This window comes from Lolium perenne, chromosome 4, assembly GCF_019359855.2.
Source record: "Lolium perenne isolate Kyuss_39 chromosome 4, Kyuss_2.0, whole genome shotgun sequence".
NCBI classification, from domain to species: Eukaryota; Viridiplantae; Streptophyta; class Magnoliopsida; order Poales; family Poaceae; genus Lolium; species Lolium perenne.
Window position 1 is genome coordinate 213,235,595 of NC_067247.2, and position 5,049 is coordinate 213,240,643.

Consider the following 5,049-nt stretch of genomic DNA (forward strand, 5'->3'; position numbering starts at 1 on the left):
ATTTATCAATTACTCGTACGGATTATTTCATATGGATATTTGCTTATATTTCCAACAGTTATTGTATTGATTTCAAATTATTAGTTCTTATTATGTAGAGACCAAGGAGAATTGCTTCTTGAAATAGTACATACAAACCTACCACGTAATCGTTAAAGAAAAATACACTCCATCTACTTATCTTTTTCGTGTGAAGCAGATCTTGAAAAACAAAAGAATGAAAGAAGATATTAATCAAGTGAGTAGAAAGCATGATATAAATTGATAGTGCGAGAGTGTAGATAGTTATACATAGAAGCGATACATTTAAACATGATCAAGCGCCTGCCCTTGGCTTTTATTAATAGTCATTGCATAGCAAAGACAAACTGGATATTGTCGGCCTTGTAATATGAAGGACCACCTTCTAGACGGTGCAATTAACACAATTCTTGGTATGCACAAAAAGGGGTCCCCATGGTAAACAATATTTCTTGTGCCTTTCTTTTCCACGAACTGTTGGTCATATGAACTAAAAGAAGTGCATATTATATATCCCAAAGCTTTATAATGGATGGTCACATTAAGCGGATAAATGTTGTACAATGAATAAACGGAGCAAATCCTATTTAAACATCAACTGAATTAGATAGTATATGCAATTGAATAAAATTATAGAATTCCCACTTACCACCAAAATTTGAAACATACCTATCCGTTTTCCCAACACTGTGATTAGAGCGAATAATCAAGTTATCTCGGAAGAACAGAGAATTTAGGAGAGTGGGCATAAATGTTTGTAAATGCAGTATAAGGATAAGTATAAGCTTACAAATAACATTACTTATTCTTTGAGAGACGTCAAAAAAGATTCGAGCTAATGATCAAGTTATCTCAGAAGAATAGAGAATTTAGGAGAGTGGGCATAAATATTTGTAAATGAAGTTTAAAGATAAGTATAAGCTTAAAAACTAAAATTACTTGTTCTTCTATCAGAGATGTCAAAAAAGCAGTGGACGAAATAATAATGCCATTTGTCCACCCTTACATAATCCAAAAATTTAAGAATGGAAAAAAACCCATGATGACCACATTAAATCTCAATAACAAAGTGGTAATATAAGAATCAACTCATATCTGTACTAAATAGAATGCTCTCTCATTTGGGGCTTCACAAAGGTCATAGAAAGGCTAGTGGTGCCTTAAAAGTTTGTAAATCTGAATGAGATATAAATCAATTCATTTTTGAAATATCATATCTATGTGGTTATTGTGGTAAAATTAGACCATGCTACAAAGAAAAGAAAATTCAGTTGGCATGAGACTTCACCTTACCCTGGTTGTGCAAGTTCTGCAGTGTGGTCTTCGTGCTCTACCTCTTCGACCAAAATCAACTCCTCTAGTTCAGCTGCCAGGCACAAACAACAAAATACAATCAGGAAAAGCAAAAGGCAGAAACTAAACGGAAATTAACCAGTTTCGTAGAGGAGCAAACACATCGAGTAAATTAAATTTAACAGGGATTGTTCTCTTAGAGAGACTTCTGAATTGTTACGAACATGAAAAACGAAATTGATTGTAACCTTGCCACTATATTCCTTCCTTTTATCCAGGTAATTATTCTCTAAACCTGTTAAAACGTTTAAAACATGCCAGCCAGATAGCAGAAGTATTGGAAGGTAACCTCTACTCCTTAGTAGAAATAGCAGGCTAAGAAAACTATAGCAATTAAGATTTGCTTATATATATCACCAAGAAGATGAGAGCATCATAATTTCACAAACAGTGGGTCAATATTGTCAAGTGCAACTTAACACTAATAATAAATATATGCTGAAACTATTCTATGACAGTAGTAACTAAAACTGATCCTAGGTTAGTATACAGAATACAAAATGAGAGCTTTGTATAATGCAGCCTTGCGTTACCCTGTTGCTTTGACCTGAACTCATCAACGTAACTTGGCAGTATCTTACTGATGTAGAGATTATATTGTATGAGATCAGTACCAACCTTCCTGATTAAGAGTAAAATTTAACAAATAATCCAGCAACGACATTCACAATAGACGTATAGTATCCTTTATGGTAACAATTTAGGTAGTCAGTCTAAGTGAACAAAATGCAAAAGAGACATAACGGTCAATATACAGTTTAGATGAAGAATCGAAGTGAACATATATTCTGAAACAATAAAATATTACATGTGTTCTGTGGCGTTCTTCTTTATGTTCAGAAAGCATGAAAGCGCATACACTCCTTAGTTCGAACGGCTAACCAGAAATAGCTGAACCCTTAAGGGTTGACCTCAACCATGATGTAAAATTTCCTGTTGGTATGATACATATGGTATTTTTCATATCCTGTCACATTTTCTGGATATGGTGCCCAATGTCATACACTTAAGAAATGTGACAATTGAAGATGAAAAGGCAGCAAAAACTTGTCCCGAAATGTAGCTTCACCAACTTTTATAACCTACTCATAGCATCAGATGGGCATATATTTTATTAGGCACAGCAGTAAGAGTAAAGCTAAAAAGACCAATAGCCAAATAGCTTGCTTTAACCAAGTTAACAAAGTTTATCTCTGATAATGCCAACCTGATCTGATTGCTTATTAGAAAAACCATATTTGACAAAGTTGTAAAAGAGTGAACACCTGTGGAAAATTGAAAGAATTGTTGATGGAAGAATGAGTGCACTATTTGATGGAAGAATTGTTTTAGACTTAGCACAATGACCTTCTCTAGGATTTTTGTTCTACGGACCTCCAGAAGGATTTATAGGCTAATTAGCTTCTCATCAGAATTATCACTGAACAGGATATAAGTAAAAGATACTGAGAGTTTCCAGTGTCACCAGGTAGAGCATACTTGAATTGCTAAAAAGGTTCAGGAGCTCCCTATAATATCAGCCTATCAGCAGTTTATTACCATCTGCATATACATCAGAGGGGAACATTGGTGATTATAGAAACTACTGTTCAGTTTAATTGCAGTTGATTGAAGAGACGAATATCATCATTTTTCCTTCCAGAATTTCTAACCCAGTGATGGAATCACTACTCTTTCATAAAAGGGATTTCTATTTTCGTGCCCTCGGGTCTTTAGTTGTGCTCAGTTTTTCCCAGCTCCTTAGTTTTTCCTCAGTTTTACCCAAGCCTTTGTCTAAAACCATCACACGTGATGTAACGGCCGGTTGCCCGATGGTTGACCGTTATCTTCTGACTAGTGGGGCCACATAGAGCCCGCAAAGACACGTCAGACCATCCATCTTTGTTTGACCGTAAGCATCGCTGTATCCCTGACCAAAACGCGAACGAGTGGGGCTTCGGTATATCGAATGATAAGTGGGGCCATGACGCTGATACAAGAGGCAATACACGGGTAGAATTAGATTTTTAAACGGAGCTCTACAGTGATGGCACGGAGGAAGTGGCATGCGGGGTGCCGAGATGAGATCGACGTCCACAAAGAACTGCATGAGGCGAGACCAGACGCATTAGATAGATATGAACTTGACACGTTTAACCATGCAAACAAGAGAAGAAATGGTCGACGACATCGACGACTACCTCAAAACTTTGACTGACCGTGTTGGAAACGAATGCGAGCAATGTAGAGTAAACTAGTGTCTCTCCTTTCTGGCATGTATAGGTATGTGCTAGGAGAGTGTGGTGGCGAAGGGAAAGACCTCGCGGTTGATGCGGGGTGGCCTTTGGACACCTCCACACCAAGACCAACAAGTCCCCCAAGTGGACCAATGACGCGGGCTCGAGTTAAAGCGCTACATGATAAGGTGAACTCGCTCCTCACCACCCTTGATCTTGGTACAGCTTTGGATGGAATGCTACCTCATGCCGATATGCTTTGTGTCATTAGGTACAAGGTGCGTCAAGACCACGGAGAGGAGGACACACCATGGTCAAGGGAAGGAGAGGAGCAGCGGGACTTGAAGATGGGCATGAAGCTAGACCCGACGTCACTCGAAGCGCGCGAAGGAAGAGAAGGAGCTGGCCGGCCCAGGACCCGGTTGACCGGCACCACGACCGGACCACCCGGTCCCAGCCCTGGTCAACCGGGCGGCACGCCGGATTCCCCTCGGTTGGCGCCCGGTTGGCGCCCGGTCACCCGCCCGGTTTGGACCGGCCTGGCCGGTCACAGGCCCGGTCAGACCGGCCCACGGACCGGCCCGCGCGAACTGACTCGACCCGACCGGCCCAAGTCGACCCCACCTCGTACCTGTTCGACCCATGACGACTTGTAGACCTATATAAGCACTTGTGTTGCCCCTTTTTCTCCTTAGACTTAAATTGAGCTTAGACACTACTTTGAGCTTTGTCTCCCTAGGGTTAGCATCCCTTTGTAATCAAGGCACTCTTGTTGTGGATCTGGATATTTGTGAGTGAGATTCTAGTGCAACCCACTCTCTCTCCCTCACCAATCTCCGTCTCCAACACCAATCTCTCACCGGGAATTCAACCTTCGCGTCTCTTCCGGGTGATTCTATTGGCGTGGTCCATCGAGCCACGGGGGTAAGTATCGGGTGTATCGGGTTGGTGTGTGTGTGTTCTTCTCGAGATCTTATCGTCTTCTTCGCGTTCTTCCCCTTCCCCACCTTTTCCCGTTGGATTTTGGGTCAAATCGCGAGATCGGGCCAAACCCTAGATCTCAGATCTCATCATATGGTATCAGCAGCTTTTGCTTACCGCGATTTTGACCCTCCACCCACCCAATTTTGTTTCTAGAAAATTTTTCCAAAAAATCCCCAAAAATAGCCCCAAATTGACTTTGGACGGATCTGTGATTTGGATGTGTTTTGAGTGGTTTTGGTCCGTCGATTCGGTGTTGTTGTGCTTGATCTACTATTTCCTCAACTTTTAGCCTCCAATTCCATCGTTTCCCGTCGATTTGATCTTTTGGTTTTGGTTTGGGGAAGAACAAGAGAGAGAAACGCGAAATCCGGTTGAGCAGCCGGTCAACCGGCCCCCAGACCGGACCAGCCGGCCCAGCACCCGACCGACCGGGCGCCAAACCGGATAGGCCGGCCCAGAGACCGGTCAAACCGCC

The 5,049-nt window shown here is 41.6% G+C and overlaps 1 long non-coding RNA gene across 1 annotated transcript; it reads right to left on the reverse strand.

Moving 5' to 3' along the window:
- Positions 1–313: 313 nt before the first annotated feature.
- On the reverse strand, positions 314–1,812 carry LOC127348861 (uncharacterized). Its single transcript, XR_007879990.2, has 2 exons — positions 1,310–1,812; positions 314–511 (listed from the first exon to the last, which is right to left on the reverse strand). It is a non-coding gene; the product is annotated as an uncharacterized lncRNA (long non-coding RNA).
- Between the last annotated feature and the right edge of the window lie 3,237 nt (positions 1,813–5,049).